The sequence below is a fragment of the Ranitomeya variabilis genome, chromosome 3 (genome assembly GCF_051348905.1).
Source record: "Ranitomeya variabilis isolate aRanVar5 chromosome 3, aRanVar5.hap1, whole genome shotgun sequence".
NCBI classification, from domain to species: Eukaryota; Metazoa; Chordata; class Amphibia; order Anura; family Dendrobatidae; genus Ranitomeya; species Ranitomeya variabilis.
This window is the reverse complement of record NC_135234.1, coordinates 50740300-50762762: the sequence shown is the minus strand read 5'-3', so window position 1 is coordinate 50762762 and position 22463 is coordinate 50740300. Positions and strand designations below refer to the sequence as shown.

Below are 22463 nucleotides of genomic sequence, written 5' to 3'. Positions count from 1 at the left end.
CTCTGCACTGTGTGAGCGCCTGCCGGCCGGAAAGCGAGCACAGCGGTGACGCGGTGACGTCACCGCTCTGCTTTCCGGCTATGGCGCTTACACAGTGGAGAGAAGCAGAACGCCGGGGACAGACACCGGAATGTAAGTATGTACTGTTTGTTTTTTTTACGTTAACGCTGGTAACCAGGGTAAACATCGGGTTACTAAGGGTACCGTCACACAGTGCAATTTTGATCGCTACGACGGCACGATTCGTGACGTTCCAGCGATGCATTTACGATATCGCTGTGTCTGACACGCTCCTGCGATCCGGATCCCCGCTGAGAATCGTACGTCGTAGCAGATCGTTTGAAACTTTCTTTCGTCGTCTAGTGTCCCGCTGTGGCAGCATGATTGCATTGTGTGACACAGGTTGTATACGATGTGCGCACAGTAACCAACGGCTTCTACATCGCAAATACGTCATGAAATTATCGCTCCAGCGCCGTGTATTGCAACGTGTGACCGCAGTATACGACGCTGGAGCGATACTTATACGACGCTGCAACGTCACGAATCGTGCCGTCGCAGCGATGGAAATTTCACTGTGTGACGGTACCCTAAGTCAAAAGGATAATTAAAAAAGAGCTCCATGCACAAAAAACATAAAAACTCCACACCAATGGTGTGTTCACACTGGGTCTTTTACCAACAATGGTTTTCAAGCAGAAGATGCTTCAGGTGGACTTTTTCTTTTCCTGACTTGTTTTGGGCCCTGTGCACACAGAGTATTTTAGGAAGGTTTTGGAGCAGAATTTGTTTTGGCCACTGGCGGGTTTTGGAGGGTCTTTCCTTCAAAATTATATATTTTTTTACTGTCATTTTCCATTTTTTTTTCACTCCACTGAATACTGAAGAAACCGCTAGTGGTGTTCCTGTAAGCAACAACAATGGCAAAATGCTCCAAAAGACGTTCGGGAGTCTTCCGAGCATCTTTTGAGTTTTACCATTGATTTGCATTGTTACAGAGCTGCTTCCAAGCAAAAAAACAGGTAAATTAACTAGTTATTTCTTTCTGCTTGGCATTTTTAGAAATTTTAAGTGGCTAAAAGATGTTTAAGGCTACCTTCCCACTATGAGCTTTTTGTGATTTTTTGATGTTGGAGATTTTCTGCAAAATTTCCGCACCCATACGCAGATACGCATATACGCAGTGTAAAAAACTCACCAAAAACGAATTGTGTGAACGCAGCCTAAAAGCCTGGATATGTTTTCTGATAGATTTTTAATAGTTGTTCATACATGGCATTTGTGCAGCATTATTTTCTGCAGCAAAAACTATTGGGTTGGCGGGGAACTTCTGCATAAAAGCGCTGCATTTTGTGGGTATTTTTTATGTGTTTTTACTTGCATTTTTTCCAATTCGTTAAAATTGGTGAAAATTACTGAAAGATTAAAAAAACAAAAGGAACAAAAACAAGTGTGTGAATTAAATTTTTGAAACATTATTATTAGTGATGAGAGAATATACTCGTTACTCGAGATTTCTCGAGCATGCTCGGGGGTCCTCCGAGTATTTTTTAGTGCTCGGAGATTTAGTTTTTCTTGCCGCAGCTGAATGATTTACATCTGTTAGCCAGCATAAGTACATGTGGGGGTTTCCTGGTTGCTAGGGAATCCCACATGTACTCATGCTGGCTAACTGATGTAAATCATTCAGCTGCGGCAAGAAAAACTAAATCTCCGAGCACTAAAAAATACTTGGAGGACCCCCGAGCATGCTTGAGAAATCTCAAGTAACGAGTATATTCTCTCATCATTAATCATTATCGTTCCTGGTACTGTAGAACGAAGCAAAAAGAGTGGGTAGTTTCTGAGCAGACATTGCCCTAAGATTAACCGTTTCTTAACCGTTTCAAACAACAGAAGCTATTAAAGGAAGTGACATATGACCACTGGCGTAATTAGTCTGATGAGCCCCGATGCAAAATTTGAACCTGGGTTCCCAGATATTTTAGTTAGCTGTGTGAGTCCTTTAAGCTATCCACATCCTGTGAAGACATACATGTTTGCCCTCTCATGTAACAGTATCCCACTTCCTGTAATAATGTCCCTCATCCTATGCCCCTTGCCTGTAATAATGTCCCTCATCCTGGGCCCCTTCTAATAGTATATGTCCCCCACCTTAGTATAATGTCCCCCACCCTAAGCCCCTTCCAGTAATATATGTCCCCATTCTGATATTATTTCCGTTATCCTGGACCCGTCCAGTAATATGTGTTCCCCATCCTGGTATAATGTCACTTTTCCTGGGTCCCTTACAGTAATATATGTCCACCATCCTGGCATAATGTCCCCCATCCTGGACCCCTTTCAGTATTATACAGCTCTGGCAAAAATTAAGAGACCACTGCAAAATCTTCAGTTTGTCTAATTTTTCTCTTTATAGGTATATTTTTGAGTAAAATGTAAATTGTCCATTTATTCTATAAACTTCTCATAACGTCTCAGAATTTCCAAGCAATACATTTTGTATTTTTTTTCTGACAAAGAAAAATGGTCAAAATTAAAAAAAAACAAAACAGTGCTTTCAGACCTCAAATAATGCAAAGAAGACAAGTTCATAATCATTTAGAAACAACAATACTAACTCAAGAAGAGTTCAGAAACCAATATTTTGTGGAATTACCATGATTTTTAATCACAGTTTTCATGCGTCTTGGCATGCTTTCCACCAGTCTTTCACACTGCTTCTGGAGCAAAAATGTAAGAAGTTCTTCTTTGTTTGATGGCTTGTTGTGACTATCTATCATCCTCCTGATTATATTCCAGAGGTTTTCAATGGGGTTCAGGTCCGGAGATTGGGCTGCCTATGACAGGGTTTTGATGTGGTGGTCTCTTAATTTTTGCCAGAGCTGTGTATATTGTGCCCTATCTTTAGCTTCTACCAGTAATAATGTCCCTGTTCTGGCCCTTCTCCAACATATTATGACTGGGTAACTGGTGCTGTATGTGAGGGGAGGTTTGTGTCGCAAAGGTTGTTATCCTGCGTGATGTGAAAGCCATAAGTTTTCTTCCAGCATGATAGGCGCTGAGAGTAAATCAGTTGTTTCAAGGGACTGGCTTTCATGGTTGAGTAGGTAAGAGATGGGCGAGATGCCTACTCACCATATCTCCACCTCAAGGGTGTGGTTGGAGGGAGTTAGATGTTCAGCCAGTGTTTTTTTTTCTGTCTGTGCTGTCTTGGGCCGGTTTCACACGTCAGTGGCTCTGGTACGTGAGGTGACAGTTTCCTCACGTACCGGAGACACTGACACACGTAGACCCATAAAAATCAATGCATCTGTTCAGATGTCATTGATTTTTTGCGGACCGTGTCTCTGTGTGCCAAACACGGAGACATGTCAGTGTTCGTGGGAGCGCACGTATTACACGGACCCAATAGAGTCAATGGGTCTGTGTAAAACACGGACCTCACACGGACATTCTCCGTCTGGGGTCCGTGTGCGTGCAGGAGACAGCGCTACAGTAAGCGCTGTCCCCCCCACATGGTGCTGAAGCCGCGATTCATATGTTCCCTGCAGCAGCGTTTGCTGCAGAGAAAATATGAATAATAGTGTTTAAAATAAAGATCTATGTGTCCGCCGCCCCCCCACCCCCTGTGCGCCCCCCGCTGTTCAGAAAATACTCACCCGCTCCCACGTTGGCTGTCACTCCTTCCTGGTCTGGCCGCGGCTTCCACTGTATGTGGTCACGTGGGGCCGATCATTTACAATCATGAATAGTCGGCTCCGCCCCTATGGGAGGTGGAGCCACATATTCATGACTGTAAATGATCGGCCCCACGTGACCGCATACACTAGAAGCCGCGGCCAGACCAGGAAGCAGCGAGGGAGGCGGGTAAGTATTTTCTGAACAGCGGGGGGGCGCACAGGGGGTGGGGGGGGCGACGGACACATAGATCTTTATTCTAAACACTATTCTTCATATTTTCTCTGCAGCAAACGCTGCTGCAGGGAACATATGGATCCGCGATGCAGGGTACCACACGCGTGGGTACCACACGCTCCGTGTGGTACCCACTCGCCATACGGGCGGCACACGTGTGCCGCACGTATGGCCTACGTGAGTTCCCAGGCACACGGACACGGATAACTCCGGTACCGATTTATTCCGGTACCGGAATTATCTGGACGTGTGGGACAGCCCTTGGAGGAAGGAAGACTCCAGACTGAAGCTCCAGTGAGAGCTGCCTTGTGTGTTTGTCCCAGAAGGCAGAACTCATACTGGGAAGGACTTTGTATGGACTTTTTATTTTCATTTGTGCCAGAAAGGCTGTTTTGTTATGATCTTGGGCTTTATGGTTTATGAAGCGATAAACCACCTAGAGACCTAAAAGTGTTCCTGTGTCTACCTCGGGGAGCAGCTAAGTGAGCCGACCTTCCACAATATATATATATAAAAATAAAAGATTCTAGTCCCCTTCCCTCACTCCCATGACATGCAGTGTCCTCTTCCATAGTCAGTGCAGAAGCTGGTAGCTTATTTCAGCATGCAAGTGATGGGTAGCACACGACTTCACTGCTGTGCTCCACGTAGTGACTTGCACACCGACGCTGGGTTGCCAAACCATCCAGATATTCCAAGACAGTCTGTAATAATGGTGCACAAAATGACATCATTTTACAGTGCACAGTGAATGCACCTGATGTCTTCATATCAGAATTATGGACTGTAAATGTGGATCACTGATAATCATAATGATTTATTATGGTTTTCCAATGTGCCCATTAAAAATATTGTCTGTCTGTGATTTTTTGATAAGCTGTCCAGAAAAAAATGAAAAGTCAAGTTGGCAACCCTTCACCAGTGTCAGCTGCTGGCCTCAATGATATAAAAGACACTCCCTGTGTCCTCCTCCCCCACAGTACCCTTCATTTTGTGCATCACCTCTTTTTCCTATCGCAGAATCCCAGCACCTAATGCCTCTGGTTTTGGAAACAAAAACCAGTCTGGGCTTCAGCTGTGTTTTTTAAAAGATTTTCATTAGGATTTGGTAGCGGGTCAGTTTTTGCCATGGGAATATGGTCAGAGTTTAATCAGTTTTTCTTGCATAAAAAATGGAGGTTTCCTAAGCTTCTCCTATTCAACAATAAATGAAAAAGGGAAAGTATCTGGATGGCATTTTACTGCTGCCCAATATTTTCACTGACCCACAGACTTGATTGATTTGGATCAAAATTGGACATGTCTCCATGATTTTGTGTGGATCACTCAGGCTTCAAAAATACACATGGACATGTGAACAGACCCATAGTAAGATTTCTCTTTATGAAAAACACATGTGAAAACTTATGTCTGAATAATCCCTTATCCTCCGCAGAGTTCCTATCAGGCTGTTTGTCCCCTCTCCATGCCATTTTTATTGTCTCCATGTCTTTCCTCCCGTAGAGCCCTATCACTTGTATCACCTCTTTCCCTCCATCCACCTTCAATCTATTGCATCCCCCTTGCCTCCAACTGAGTCTCTACCCACTTACTGTCTCCACTCTGCCCTTCTATAGCCGCTGTGTTATTTTTTCCCTTGCTTCCCATTTATTCTTGTAATTTCTGTCCCCAATGCTTCCTTTTTTCTCCCAAGAGTCCATCAACTAAAGGCCTCCTGCTGTCCACCACTCCTCTTCTTTACCAGAACCATTGCCCGATGATTTCTCCTCAACGCTCCCTTTATTCATGCTAATTATTATATCTTCCAATACTTCACAGTCAACTCAATAAGAATCATGTGTGTACCCCCATAATGTACACATACATTGCATACCACAGATTGAAAACCTAGAGAAGCAACAGTCAGCCTAGAAATCCAGACTTTTAAGAGTAGGGAAGCTAAATTTTCTTTATCACAAAAATTCTAATGTCCCAAAGTGTTATATATAAAACCATAAGATAAGAAAGTTATAATAATCCACTACCGATGGTGCCCCATAGAGTTAAATGAAAATCCACTCTGAGATATCCTGCCATTGTGACCCAGTGGTCAGATCTTTTTAGAAGAAGTTCACATGCCTCAGCTTTTCTAGTCCATAAATGTGCTGAGTACACCACACCTTCTATCTAGAGATTCACTGGAAAAACTGAATATTTGGAAGAGTAGCCGACCCTTTGTGAAGAGTAGACCATACATTTCTCTTTATTTTCAAGAAAATTGTGCACAGCACGATTTTAGATTTTGGCATTTCATGTTTTGTACAATCCTGTTTGCCAGTCGGGCGTAACTTATAAACTTCAATGTCAATGGGTTTTCAGACAAGTTTGGGCATGATGCAAAAGTGCTTGGTTTGTGCTGTACACTAGGTCAAGTATTGGGTTGGATTCGATAACAATCATTGATGCCAAAAGCAACAGTTCATGAAGTGAGCTCTTCTCGAGATGGAACTCAACCCTCTAATATCCAGCGTAGTTTAGAAGGGCGGTAATAAAAAGAAGAATCCGGCTTTAGTGCTCCAAACATGGCAAAGTCGTTTTATGAGTTGGGGAACAAGAGACAGACATATAGGATCTCATGCTGGTTTAAATGCAAAGTATGTCTTATAATGGCGTGCAGCTGACAAAGATGTACGACTGCGGCCACAGCCTGCTATATTATATGTCACTCGGATACAGCACTTCGTGGTAGGTGGCACAAGACCGTGCCAATATTTCAATGGCCAGTCAAGAATGGTCACAGAGTTGTTCTGAAGCCACTCCTTTGTTATTTTAGCTATGTGCTTAGTGCATTCATGTTTCCTTCAATGACAACCAGTTATCCTGTCCCTGCAGCCCCCATAGCATGATGTTGCCACCACCATGTTTCACTGTTGGGATTGTATTGGAATAGGTGATGAGCGGTGCCTGGTTTTCTCCACAGACAGGGGGAACCACGCATACTGGGATAGGGATGAGGGGACAATACATACCCGGCTTAAACTAGAGTCAATAAGCTTACCCAGTTTTCCGTGGCAAAATTAGGTGCCTCTGCTTCTACTTGGGCCGGCTTATACTCGAGTATATATGGTAGATATGAAATAGATAGACAGGAGAGACAAATATATTTATATAGATAGATGTAATGCAAAAAAATGGCAGCACTCCAAAATACAAAATTAGCAGTGATTTATTCACCCATTTGACTCTCAAATATGCCCGTGCCTTTCTCCAATGAGCTTTGCTCAGTTATATTTGGTAGATGAAACATTGCATGCCACTTAGGTGCATAAACCACTGCTATTTTTTTCTATCGTACTTTGGAGTGCTGCCATTATCTGCGGGAGTATATAAAGGATGATTTGGAGTCGGTAACCTGAGGCTTGCACCTTGTTCACACTTTAAAGGGAACCTGTCATCAGGTTTTCTCTATACAACTACTGTATGCCCATGGAGATGGCTTAAAGGGGTGTTATATATACATGTGCAGGCGTGAGGCTTTGCCAGTGTGTGAATGAGGTTGAAGACGTCATCCATGATATTCATAGGTGGAGGGCAATGTTACAGGGCAGAGAGAGAGGCCACTCAGCACGGTCTGGAGACACCCATCAGACTGCTCAGTGCACATTAGAATGCAGCGCTGGATAACTTCAAAGTGTTTTCTTTTTTAAGGTATATGACACTATCTGGGGAATGCTGTGGGTTTGACAGAAATGTATTAAAAGACTGTCCCATTAAAGGGAGTCTGTCAGGACAGAATAACTGTTCAAACCAAATATAGGCCAAAAAAGAAAGCAGCTTTATACTTAAAGGAACTGTTCAAGCTAACACCCACCACCCAGTGCTTCACAGTGGGGTCCATCATTTATATACACCGTCCCGCCTTTTAGTTTCCATATATCGCCAACCTTCTCTGACTCTATGAAGCCAGAACTATCAATCAAAGATGAGGGGGTGGAAACTGAATAAAGACAAGCAGGTGTGAAGGTGAATATAAATGACTGGCCCCGCCATTAGTGATGGGTCATAGCTTGAACAGTCCCTTTAAGTATGGTGCTACTTTCTTTTCTGGATATACAGTACTGATTGATCAATATTAGATAGATAATAAATTGTATATTACGGTACATGGATTGCATAGAACATTTGTTAGAGTGAAGCTCCTTTTCCAATAAAATGCTTCATTTGAGAAGGAAATGACTATATTACTGTATTTTCTAGTCCTTGAAGTCTTGTGTGTGTGTGTGAATTCCACCTGACAAGAACTTTCCTCCTTCTCTGCCCGGCTTGTGGCTTTAGGTTTTTGTTTTCCTATAATTATAAAGAGCTGTGTGCTTCCATCCTTTTTCCAGTGACTTCTAGTCCTCGGATATGAGGCATTATTAGTAATTAACCGGTGTTTAACTAGATCTAAGAACGGAAAATCTCTTGTAAAACAGGTCCCATAAAGTCATCCTGTCTGGACGGTCATTTTTCCACATTGACTTCCTGTTATTTCCGCTCGGAGCTGTTGTGGTTCCTGTTTGCCTCGGCTCACCTAGCTTTTGGAGGAAGCAATATGGCTGCAGACTCCCATTCATGACTTGTGAAAGATTTACTTGTCCCTAGTCGTAGTATTGTGCCTTTGCCGCTGACCTCCTCCATGCGTCATGCAATGTTTTTTGTTGGAAGCCCTTTGTTACCATTTTATAGCCTTTTTGTCCATTTAGACACGTGGTGACTGCTTGTGTTCCAGATATCTTGTGGGGTTTTTTTTGTTTATAGGCTGAGCACCATGTTTCCATAGCTTCTAATATTACATGAAATCTAATAAAATTAAAGTTGTCCATAAGATGAATTTCAGTGACATACCTACCATACGATTGCCGTGGTAGATGACGACCAAGCAATGATGATGATTCTACCATAACAGCTACCTAGTGTCACCACAGGGGGGAGCTCACTGCATACAGATTATCCATCCTAGCTGCAGAAAGCCACATACAATTTAACTCCCCTACTGGTGAATTTTCACATGTAAGATGCCATGGAATAAATGGTGCTATAATAATATTAAATAATAATAATAATAATCATTACAAAATTTTCCAGCAGAAATTCTCTTGCTCAGTTGTCTCTTACCTTCTTGATTAGAAACCGCATAACTCAGCAGGGGGCAGCAGTGAGCACAGTAGAGAAGAACTATGGGAGTGTGAAAAATGGAAATGTTTAAAAAAAAATTAAGATTTGACAAAATCAATCTTCTCATTCAATTAAAGATTGTCTATTGCACAAATACTGCGAATATTAACAGTGACTAGAATAATTAGTTTGCGCATATTGACTACGTGTCACTCTTCGGTACTTACTGCTGTAATGAGAAGGTTGCCGTTAATTATCTCTACTGGAAACATTTCTTTTATTGTTAATATTAATTAAGTTTCTAACTGAATGAACCTGATGATATTGGTAAATATGAATGTAATACATTGTAGGGATTTGGCTAATAAGTGGCTGATTTCTGCCTCGGTTAGGCTGGTTTCACACTGTGTTTTTTCTGCATTTTTGTTGTTTATTTATTTCCTGTTGATTATATAGCACCAACATATTCCACAGCGCAGTATGGACATTGCTACTGTGCACATCAGTTCCTGTCCAATGTGCATGTGGTTCAATCATTTCTTGTTTAACAATGTTGCTTCCTTTTACAATGTATAGAATATTTCTCAATACCTTGAATCTGGTTAGACACAGGATTGTTATACTGATGTAGCAGAGCAGAATTTGTCTTACCTATAGTCTTATGATAAAATCACAGAAGATGCATCGGGATATGACTACATGCTGTGCTACTATGCAAACCCAGCTCTGCTACACCAAGTCTGCATGTGAAAAAAAGCTCCCGTAAATCGGATGAAACTCACCCATTCAAGGTCATGAGCGTGAAAAAAAATTCAGATGCCAGGAGCTGACCTGCAGTACCTGAGAATGGCCACTACACAGTGATGGCGCTGTGCACTGTTTACATCTGGCCATCTCAGGAGCAGCAAACAGCTAATGGGTTCTAGGGTTCAGACCCTCCCAATCTGATATTGATGACTTATCACAAATAGTTAATTGGAAAACCCCTGCGTCCCCTAATAATTGTGATTAAACCGGAAAGAGCTGCGGTATATGTTGTCGCTATATAAATAAAGATAATAATTATTATTACTAGGTTTGATTTAGCAAGGGAGCAGGGCTATACAATCTTTTTTTCCTATTGCACACATGACCAGTTATTCTATAGCCAGACACAGATTTCTAAAAAGGAGGGGAGTATACCTGAGCTCCTGGCACACAAAGGAAAGCTGTTTTTATTTTTGAAAAAGTCTAAACAATAAAAAAGGAATTTCTGCAAATTTATTTTTATAATTTTTTGTATGTATATATTCTATGTTCTGCTTCTCCACCATAGATGGAAATTAGATATTTTCTAGAAACATAGGCTCTAGCGATGGAAGGATACAATTAAAGAAAATATATTTTTGATATTTAATCTGAGAGCAGCATGATGTAGGGTCAGAGACCCTGATTCTGGCATTGTGCCACTTACTAGGCTGAAAGGACTAGGTGTCACATGCCAGCCAGTCCAGCTAATCTGTGTAACCCCGCCCCCACCACTGATTGGCAGCTTGCTGACAATGTACACAAGAAGCAGCCAATCAGTGGTGTGGGTAGGGTTATACACAACTCCGAATTCCGAGCTCTTCTAGGTCTACAGCAGAGAATACAGTCCTCAGAGCTGTCGTTTTTTAGGTTTAACTGACTTAGTAACTGGTTCAAGGGCATTTAACATTTAGATGTAAAATCGTGACAAGAAGATACTACACTTTGCAGATGTCTCTCTGCAAGAAGCTTTAAAGGGAACCTGTCACCCCCAAAATCGAAGATGAGCATTCTGTAATGCTGTAGATAAGCCCCCGATGTATCTTGAATGATGAGAAAGAGAGGTTAGATTATACTCACCCAGGGGCGGTCCTGCTGCGGTCCGATCCGATGGGTGTCGCGGTCCGGGGCCTCCCATCTTCTCACGATGACGTCCTCTTCTTGTCTTCACACTGTGGCTCCGGCACAGGCGTACTTATTTGGCCTGTTGAGGGCAGAGCAAAGTACTGCAGTGCGCAGGTGCTGGGCCTCTCTGACCTTTCCCGGCGCCTGCAGTACTTTGCTCTGCCCTCAACAGGCCAAATAAGTACGCCTGTGCCGGAGCCGCAGCATGAAGACAAGAAGAGGACGTCATCGTAAGAAGATGGGGGTGCTGGACCGGACCCCGACGCCCATCGGATCGGACCGCCCACCCAGGTAAGTATAATCTAATCTCTTTTTCTCATCTTTCAGGTTACATCGGAAGCTTATCTACAGCATTACAGAATGCTGTAGATATGCCTCTGATGCTGGTGGGCTTACCTCATCATCGATTTTGGGGGTGACAGGTTCCCTTTAAAGGGTTGGTACGCCTAAGGCTACGTTCACATTTGCGTTGTGCGCCGCAGCGTCGGCGCCGCAACGCACAACGCAAACAAAAACGCAGCAAAACGCATGCACAACGCTGCGTTTTGCGCCGCATGCGTCCTTTTTTTCATTGATTTTGGACGCAGCAAAAATGCAACTTGCTGCGTCCTCTGCGCCCGGACGCGGGCGCCGCAGGGACGCATGCGGCGCAAAACGCAAGTGCGACGCATGTCCATGCGCCCCCATGTTAAATATAGGGGCGCATGACGCATGCGGCGACGCTGCGGCGCCCGACGCTGCGGCGCAGACCGCAAATGTGAACGTAGCCTTAGATACTTGTCACTAGAAGTATTGTTCGACTCAGAGCTATTTCTTCCAAAACCCTACCATATAGCGCCAAGCTTGGATGTCCTCCCTCTAGAGAGAGGCAAATAAACATAATCAGACACCAAATTTACCAAAGGGTCTAGCCTTGTAAAAATTCAAGATGTCTCATCTTTATCTCTCTAGATGTCTACTGCCAGGGGAAAGTAAGGACCCACCTAATCATAAGATGGTCGGACAACTTTCATCTAATGTATGTGGCTGCCTACAGTGATCTGGAGCAGATTTTGGGATATGATTGTGAGACTGATTGATAACCAGAGGTGTATCTAAGTTTTCTGGCACCCGGGGCAAGAATTCAGTTTGGTGCCCCTCACCCCCAACCACCCCAGGCTCATATGTGATTTGCACACTAAAGGCCCCGTCTCACACAGCGACGCTGCAGCGATACAGACAACGATGCTGATCGCTGCAGCGTCGCTGTTTTGTCGCTGTGTGGTCGCTGGGGAGCTGTCACACAGACCGCTCTCTCCAGCGACCAACGATCAGGGGAACGACTTCGGCATCGTTGAAACTGTCATCAACGATGCCGAAGTCCCCCTGCAGCACCCGGTAACCAGGGTAAACATCGGGTTACTAAGCGCAGGGCCGCGCTTAGTAACCCGATGTTTACCCTGGTTACCAAAAAAACCAAACAGTACATACTCGCCTTTCGGTGTCCAGGTCCCTTGCCGTCTGCTTCCTGCTCTGACAGTGCCGCTGTACACTGAGAGCAGAGCGGTGACGTCACTGCTGTGATCTGCTCTCACTTTCCGGCCGGCAGTCAGAGCAGGAAGCAGACGGCAAGGGACCTGGACACCGAAAGGCGAGTATGTACTGTTTGTTTTTTTGGTAACCAGGGTAAACATCGGGTTACTAAGCGCGGCCCTGCGATTAGTAACCCGATGTTTACCCTGGTTACCAGTGAAGACATCGCTGGATCGGTGTCACACACACCGATTCAGCGATGTCAGCGGGACCTCAACGACCAAAAAAAAGTCCAGGCCATTCCGACACGACCAGCGATCTCGCAGCAGGGGCCTGATCGCTGGTACGTGTCACACATAGCGAGATCGCTACTGAGATCTCTGTTGCGTCACAAAACTTGTGACTCAGCAGCGATCTCGCTAGCGATCTCGCTATGTGAGACGGGGCCTTAAGTCACATGCCGACGAGCTGCTCTTCCTAATTCAATGTTCAGTGAAAAACTGAGAGAAGCAGAAGAAAAGCTCGTAGTTACGTAACAGCGTAAGTATGAAAATCACATATGAGTGATGACCGCTGGAACCAGCAAGCAGAGCGGAATCCTGACTGTGAGGATATTACATGCTGTTAGGATTGGCTGCAGGGCTTCAATTTATAATTAAAGAGTGCATCCCGGTTTGCGATGAAAATCTGCAGTCACTATAGGTGGCTGCAGGCTTCTGATTCTCACAGTGCACGCACTGCACACTTTTAGGATTCTCCCTTGCACAGGTATGTGATTTGGATACTTCTGGCCACAATCCGACTAAACATGCCCGGCCTCACTCAATTCATTTTCATTGAATGAGACCACGCATGTCTAGTCAGCATGTGACCACATATATCCAAATCACCAGCACCAGAGAATCCTGACAGCGTGCAGTGTGCACTGTGGGATTTCAGAAGTCTGCAGTCACCTAGAATGACTGCAGACTCTACACAAACTTGGACAACCCCCTTTAATGCTCTTAACATAAATAAAAATGAGAATTAGTATCACAAAAAACATTTACATCTAGGTACCTTATGGATGACATTGTCTCTGGAGTCGTTCTCTTTGTTTTCTTCTTCATCTTGTCCAGACTCCATGAGTTTTCTCATCAACAGCCATCTCTACAGACTTCCATCTTCTCCGGTCTTGTTCAGCACATCCCCACACGATACCCTGAAAGATAACAGTGTCATTATAATGCTCCCAAATACAAGTGCAGCGCCCCAGAGTCCTGGTCGTTGCAGTACTGACGCTCCGCCGCTAAGGGGAGTGATGGTACGTCTGATGGCACTGAAGGAGTTCACCTGACCAGGTATCACAGACACCAATACACTTCACAGTCTGGCCTCCAGGGGGAGCAAAGGGTACTATGTATTAGGCCACTCCTCACACTCTGGTAAAACTGGGGGTTGGATAGGAAGTTAGACAGAAGCTGCTTGGGTTGGAACCAGGCAACATCCTGTGGCAGGGGGTGTTGCAGGGGAAGATTCAGGGGGGTCCCTGTCAGGGGTGGGATCCTGACAGAGGCCTAGCAAACAAGACAGAGCGTTAAGGAGCCGCACCTGCACTACATTGCGGCGGTATCTCAAGAAAGAACAAGAAGCGAGGTTTATTGTGGAGAGTGAGAAACGAGATCACAGCAAAAAGGAGATAACACCAGTAGGAGTCGTGCCGTAAGATCGAGGCAACATCCTACTGAGGCGTGTAGCCAGTGGCCGGAACGCCGAGGAAGTATTGGGCTCCAAGCATTACTTCAAACCAACGGCAGGACAGTTAATTATAGGTTGGCTGTCTCACCTAAATCACCTAAGCAGACATAGGGGGCAACTGTGGGAGAGGGGCATCACTAGGGTCCCGGAAGAACTCCAGGCCTACCCGTCATACGAGTGCGTCCTAGCCATATCATCTGGGGGACGGAGAAGAACATCAGAACAGATATAAGTTGTGAGAAAGAACATCAGAAACAGACACAACAGTTGTGAGGACTATCCCGTGGTGCTCAGCAGGGAAGTACTACAACACACAGGCGCTAGACGGTAGGCACAGATTTCCACCTGCAAAGGGAACTCTGGAGGTGCCTTCGGACCGGCCGGTCTCAGCCAGCCCTGTTAACAGTACTCTGGATTGAGGATCCTGAAGCCTTCAGTAAAGAGGTAAAGAGACTGCAACCCTGTGTCCTCGTTATTCATCGTGACCTGCACCACGCACCATTATCTCATCTTTCATTGGACGCCCCTTAGCAGGGTCACGGACCAGGTCTAGCCACCGTGACGACCCCAGAACTGAGACAGAGAGGCCCGGTACCGAGTACCCCGTGGCCCTGCATCTGGGGGCGCTCCACAAATATCTGCCCTACACTGAGCCCCGGAATAAATAATTGCCCATCACTATATTCCCTGCACAAAATATGACCCCACGCTGACCCTCTTATGGTACATGCTTTCCACACTGCTCCCTCCTTTCCATACCGCCCCCTCTTCACACTGCTCTCTCACACTGAGTCCTCCCTATAGGGCCCAGTCTCTAAACTATGCCCCCTCATCACACCCCCTCTTGGTATACTGTCACCTCCTGGCTGTGCCCTTACACTGTTGCCCCATGCTACACCCCCACATTACTCAGTCTCTATTCTGTGCCCACTCACACTTTTTCCCCCATACTGTCTCCTCGCTGTTTTCCCCGCCCTCCTCATATATTTATCCTCTCACTTTCCATACTGCCTCCTTAGACATCCCTCCAACTCCCCATGCTGTGTAGCCTCCATCCCATCACTCCCATACTGTGTCATCATACATTTTCCCCTTGCTCCTCATAATGTGTCAGCACCCATACCACCATTCACCATACTGTGTCTGCACCCTTCCCCCATACATGCCTCCCATCTCATACCTTCCTCCTCTCATTGTGTCTTCAAATTTCTCTCGTTCCCCATATTGTGTCTGCACTCTGCACCTGTCACTTCCTTGCTCTCCAAATTTGTGTCCTGGAATCATACCCCATTACACGAAATCTCACCATCCCCATTACACTAAAAACCTCATCACAGTAAATCTCCCCACACAGTAAATACTTCCCCCCCACACAGTGAATACCCCCCCACACACAGTGACTGCCCCCCCACACAGTAAATACTTCCCCCCCACACACAGTGAATACCCAACTCACACATACAGTAAATACCCCACCAAACAGAGTAAATACCACCCACACACAGCAAATACCCCCCTACCCACTAAATACACCATTGCCCAGTAAACACCACCCAGCCACCCAGTAAATACCCCCCTTATCTTCGGTGTCTTCAGCTCCAGTAATGTGGAGCACATACCACCCCTCTGCTGCACCGGCAAGTGACATCAGCATCATGATCACATGACATGATCACGCTGCTGATGTCGCTCTGACCTGGCAGCCAGAGCTTTAATTGTACTCGCGTCTGTTAGATGTGAGTACTATTGAACACTGGGAGCCAGCGTGCTGCAGCTTCTCTGTGCTGGGTGTCCGCTTGACAGCCAGCTGAGACAACTGCTGACTCACAGTTTGGGGGTAGCAGAATGCAGCTGCCAGGGCAGACACTTTGGACCACCACATTAGGCGGCCCTACATGCCCCGGCTGCCCCCGTAGTACTGTAAATACGCCTCTGTTGATAACTATTAGGCCACGTTCACAAGGTCAGTATTTGGTCAGTATTTTACATCAGTATTTGTAGGCCAAAACCAGGAGTGGAACAAATAGAGGAAAAGTATAATAGAAACATATTATTATTATTTATTGTTATAGCACCATTTATTTCATGGCGCTTTACATGTGAGGAGGGGTATACATAATAAAAACAAGTACAATAATCTTAAACAATACAAGTCATAACTGGTACAGGAGGAGAGAGGACCCTGCCCGCGAGGGCTCACAATCTACAACATATGCACCACTTCTGTATTTATCACTCACTCCTAGTTTTGGCTTACAAATACTGAGGTAAAATACTGACCAAACACTGAACGTTAGGGTTGAGCGAAACGGGTCGGCAATTTTCAGAAGTCGCCGACTTTTGGCAAAGTCGGGTTTCATGAAACCCGACCCGACCCCTGTGTGGGGTCGACCATGAAGTCGGCGATCTTCTGAATCTGGAATCGGAATTCCGATACCGATTCCCGATATGTTTAAGATATCGGGAATTGGTATCGGAATTCAGATTTAAGTGTAAAATAAAGAATTAAAATAAAAAATATCGCTATACTTACACTCTGATGCGCCCTGGTACTAAGCGGGAACCTTCCTTCCTTAGAATCAGCCTTCCAGGACCTTGCGGTGACGTCGCGGGGATGTCGCGGCTTGTGATTGGTCGCGCGAGCGGTCACATGGGCGGCCGCGCGACCAATCACAAGCCGCGACGTCACCGTGACGTCACCGAAGGTCCTGGAAGGGCTGATTCTTAGGAAGGAAGGCTGCTGGAAAGAAGCAGGGCGCGTCCGAGGGTGAGTATATACCTAATAGGAATATACTCACCCTCGGCTTCTTTCCGGCAGCCTTCCTTCCTAAGAATCAGCCCTTCCAGGACCTTTGGTGACGTCACGGTGACGTCGCGGCTTGTGATTGGTCGCGCGAGTGGTCACATGGGCGGCCGCGCGACCAATCACAAGCCGCGATGTCCCCGCGACGTCACCGCAAGGTCTTGGAAGGCTGATTCTAAGGAAGGAAGGTTACCGCTTAGTACCAGGGCGCATCAGAGGGTAAGTATAGCGATATTTTTTATTTTAATTCTTTATTTTACACTTAAATATGGATCCCAGGGCCTGAAGGAGAGTTTCCGCTCCTTCAGACCCTGGGAACCATTGGAAACCCAATGCACTGCATTGGGTTTCGAGTTTCGGCCGACCCCGACCCCGACTTTTTTATAGGATCGGCCGATTTCACTCGACCCGACTTTTGAAAAAGTCGGGTTTCATGAAACCCGACCCGATCCTATAAAAGTAAAGGTCGCTCAACCCTACTGAACGTGCGAATGTGGCCTTAGGTCTTATGCAAACAACGTTATTATGAATCATTGAATGGATTCATAATAATGCATATAAGTCTGTCGGCTCAAACTGTACGTCCCTGTGCTTCCAATGTTGCACTGGAGCACAGAAATTACAAATTAAATTTAAAAATATTTAAAATTAAAATTATATACGGCTCTGTTGCAAAATGATATGAGCCCTCCATGACAAGAAACTGAAACAACATAAGTAGCGATAATAAAGGTATGGCTCATACTGCCATATATCGGATAACCTGCATAGTAGTGCCAGATAGCAGTAAGCTGTCAATGTGTTATTCCCTGCAAAAATATATAGTGCCCGATTCATCCAGATGATTGATTTTCTCAATGGTCTTGATGAGGTGGCGTGATGGAGTCAGACGCTCCTGATTCATGGAGGGGTGCATGCCTCTTCATAAATCTGGAACGCCTGAAGAGTGGCGTGTGCCTCCATGCGCTATGATAGAAATCTCCTATAGTCAGACACTTGGAGTGAGACTTCTGCCATACAGAATGCCATAGTTAGTCATAAATTAGACAATGGCATTTCGCCCCCACTGCACCCCCGTACCCCTACTTACGGACCTGTACTCTCCACCATAAACCTGTTGCCTCCACTATGTACCTGTACTCCTTATGAACTTGTACTTTCTGCCATAAACTTGTTGTCTCCCCTATGCACCTGTATTCCTCCTTACGGACCTGTACTCTCCACCATAAACCTGCTGTCTCCCCTATATACCTGGACTCACCGTTATGGACCTGTACTCTCTGCCATAAACCTGTTGTCTCCCTTATGTACCTGTACTCCTACTTATGGACCTGTACTCTCCACTATAAACCTGTTGTCTCCCCTATGTCCCTATATTCCTCCTTATGGACTTGTACTCTCCACTATAAACCTGCTGTCTCCCCTATATACCTGTATTCCTACTTATGGAGCTTTACTCTCCACCATAAACCTGCTGTCTCCCCTATGTACCTGTACTCCTACTTATGGACCTGTACTCTCCACCATAAACCTTCTGTCTCCCCTATATACCTGTACTCCTACTTATGGACCTGTACACTCTACCATAAACCTGCTGTCTCCCCTATATACCTTTACTCACCCTTATGGACTAATACTCTCTGCCATAAACCTGTTGTCTCCCCTATGTACCTGTACTCCTACTTATGGACCTTTACTCTCCACTATAAACCTGTTTTCTCCCCTATGTACCTGTACTCCTCCTTACGGACCTGTACTCTCTGCCATAAACCTATTGTCTCCCCTATGTACCTGTACTCCTACTTATGGACCTGTACTCTCCACCATAAACCTGCTGTATCCCCTATATAACTGTACTCACCCTTATGGACCTGTACTCTTCACTATAAACCTGTTGTCTCCCCTATGTACCTGTATTTCTTCTTACGGACCTGTACTCTCCACCATAAACCTGCTGTCTCCCCTATATACTTGTACTCACCCTTACAGACCTGTACTCTCTGCCATAAACCTGTTGTCTCCCCTACGTACCTTTACTCCTACTTTTGGACCTGTACTCTCCACCATAAACCTGGTGTCTCCCCTATATACCTGTATTCCTCCTTACGTACCTGTACTCTCCACCATGAACCTGCTGTCTCCCCTATATACCTGTACTCACCCTTATGGACCTGTACTCTCCACCATAAACCTGCAGTCTCCCCTATATACCTGTACTCACCCTTACAGACCCGTACTCTCCAACATAAACCTGCAGTCTCCCCTATATACCTGTACTCACCCTTACGGACCTGTACTCTCCACCATAAACCTGCTGTCTCCCCTATATACCTGTACTCACCCTTACAGACCCGTACTCTCCAACATAAACCTGCAGTCTCCCCTATATACCTGTACTCACCCTTACAGACCCATACTCTCCACCATAAACCTGCTGTCTCCCATTCATACCTGCATTCCGCCTTACGGACTTGTACTCTCCACCATAAACCTGCTGTCTCCCCTATATAACTGTACTCACCCTTACGGACCTGTACTCTCCACCATAAACCTGCAGTCTCCCCTATATACCTGCATTCCCCCTTATGGACCTGTACTCTCCACCATAAACCTGCTGTCTCCCATTCATACCTGCATTCCGCCTTACGGACTTGTACTCTCCACCATAAACCTGCTGTCTCCCCTATATAACTGTACTCACCCTTACGGACCTGTACTCTCCACCATAAACCTGCAGTCTCCCCTATATACCTGCATTCCCCCTTATGGACCTGTACTCTCCACCATAAACCTGCTGTCTCCCCTGTATACCTGTATTCCTCCTTACGGACCTGTACTCTCCACCATAAACCTGCTGTCTCCCCTGTATACCTGTATTCCTCCTTACGGACCTGTACTCTCCACCATAAACCTGCTGTCTCCCATTTATACCTGCATTCCCCCTTACGGACCTATACTCTCCACCATAAACCTGCTGTCTCCCCTATATAACTGTGTTCACCCTTACGGACCTGTACTCTCCACTATAAACCTGCTGTCTCCCCTATATACCTGCATTCCCCCTTATGGACCTGTACTCTCCACCATAAACCTGTTGTCTCCCTTGTGGACCTTTATGCTCCCCTATGTTTTCTCTATAAGTGTAATGTGTGCTCAGATCTGTAATAATAATTTTTATAGTGTTGTTGTGGGTTAATACTTTGTATTTGCATGGAAAGATGAAAGGATCTGTAATTCAACCAGCAAGTAGTTAGATATACAGGAACATTTATTTCACATTTCCTTCCTTTGCAGACGCTGTGCTCTTCAGATAATATTTTTCAAAGGAAAGGCAAATACTAATATAGGTAAGTTCACATTAAGGAAAACATAAAGTTCATAATTTGTTAACTGTTATGAACAAAAGTTATTTACTTAAAGTGATGTCTGAGTCATTCCTTAAATCAACCTATACATATATTATGGGATGTACCCTATTCAATTAATGATACAAACCAACCCCTGAGACCTTAGTCAAAGGGATAGAACACCATTACAAATGCTATGCCACAATTAATATTTAAAAGCACTTTTAGTTAGATATTTTCTAAAATAAAAAAAATGACATACATATGAAACACCCGACCCTGAGGAAGCCACGTTGGGGCTCTGGACATGCACTGTGTGCGTGGTATTTATTCTTCTTTAGTTCTAAATATATCCCTGGATGTTGTGAACATATGATATGATTACAATATGAATTTAGGTACATATAATATGACTTATCACAAATATATAGGGACCAATCATGATGAACTGTGATCCTTGCAGATCAGGTGACTGAGTTCCTCATGGGGCGTGATTTATACATCTATGTCATTTTTTTATTTTAGAAAATTTCTAAATAAAAAGAGTTTTTAATTATTAATTTTGGCATAGTATTTGCACAGATGTCCTATCCCTTTGACTAAGGTCTGAGGTCCCGGGGTTGATTTTTATCATCATTTGTCATATTATGCAGGCATTATTCATGAATGGAGAATATGGATAGTACTTGTAATCAGTGCTAAACTACTTTTTCTAATGCCCCATTTATAATAGTGCATTGACATGGTAGTATTGTGCATATGTGTACTAGGGATTCTTAAAGGATTATTCGCAATATTTAAAGTTATCACCTATGCTGGGTGTAGATAATACATCTGAGAAAAATAAATCTCCCACTGATCAAACTCTGAGCAGAGTCTGATTAGCATAATCGGACCATTTTCCTCAGATAGAGAACATACTGCCACCTGCACCTGCCCTGAGATTGGAAGTAGTTGCATATTTTTTGGAAAGACTTTAACCCCTTCCTGAGATCTGGTGTCAATGTTTGTCACATGTTGGATATGAGTATTTGGAGCAGGCTCAGGGACTGGGCCAGCTTGATACTCGGCAGGTGCCTGCTGCGTTATACAGCCAGAACCCTCTGCTGACAGTAGTGACTGGAGCTGGCTCCAATCGCTGTTGTTTTAACCCCTTAAATGCTATTTTCAAATACTGATAGTGGCATTTAAGTGGTATGATAGCCGGATGCCAGTGTGCTTCAAAGGAGATAGTAAAATTAAAAATCTACTGTAATGCTAATCAAATCTGATCCAAAATATAGATCAAACGATCACAGGTTTAAGTCGCCTAGAAAATAAACAAAAATACATTTTAAAAAAGTTTAAAAAATACAAAAAGATAGTATTTGAATAATCCAACCTTCTCCAGTTGAAAAAAATGTAAACAATATAAAAATATTAAAGTACACATATTTGATTTCTCCACTTTCACAAAGCTGTGAACAATCAAACTATACATTTATTTAAGCCATAGAGGAAAAAAAAGCAGCTCTCACATCAATAGAGAAATAAAATCGGAAGGGTTTCAGAAAATAGTGACACAAACCCCTTTTTTTAAAAAAATATACATAAAAAATAACTATATAAGTTTGATATCGCCGTAATTGAACTGACCCAAAGAATTGTGATGTTAGGTTATTTTTATCTACACTCTGAACACTATTAAACTGTGAGAGATTTAGTTAACCATTTTGCTCCACTTGAAATGTTTTTGCTTGTTTTTTAGTACATTATAGCATAGAATGTTAGAGTTGGAAGGGATCTCCAGGGTCATCATGGCCAACACTCTGCTCAATGCAGGATTCACTAAACCATGTCAGACAGATGTCTGCCCAGCCTCTGTTTGAAGACTTCCATTGAAGGAGAACTCACCACCTCTCGTGGCAGCACGTTCCAATCATTGATCATCCTCACTGTTAAAAAGTTTTTTTCGACTATCTAATCTGTATCTTTTCCTATTCAGTTTAATCCCATTGTTTCTCGTGTTTCCATGTGCAAATGAGAATAATGATGATGCCTCTACACTGTGACATCCCTTCAGATATTTGTAGGCCGCTATTAAGTCTCCTCTTAGCCTT

The 22463-nt window shown here is 44.3% G+C and overlaps 1 long non-coding RNA gene across 3 annotated transcripts in view; it reads left to right on the top strand.

Annotated features, from left to right (window-relative positions):
- LOC143815131 (uncharacterized) overlaps nt 1–22463 on the top strand; it is a 610659-nt gene that overhangs the window by 62373 nt on the left and 525823 nt on the right. For 2 of the 3 annotated variants that reach the window (XR_013223683.1, XR_013223684.1), the window contains one exon: nt 20312–20364. The exons of the other annotated variant lie outside the window; for it this stretch is intronic. This is a non-coding gene — a long non-coding RNA (uncharacterized LOC143815131). The remainder of the gene's footprint in view (nt 1–20311; nt 20365–22463) is intronic. 3 annotated transcript variants of the gene reach the window in all.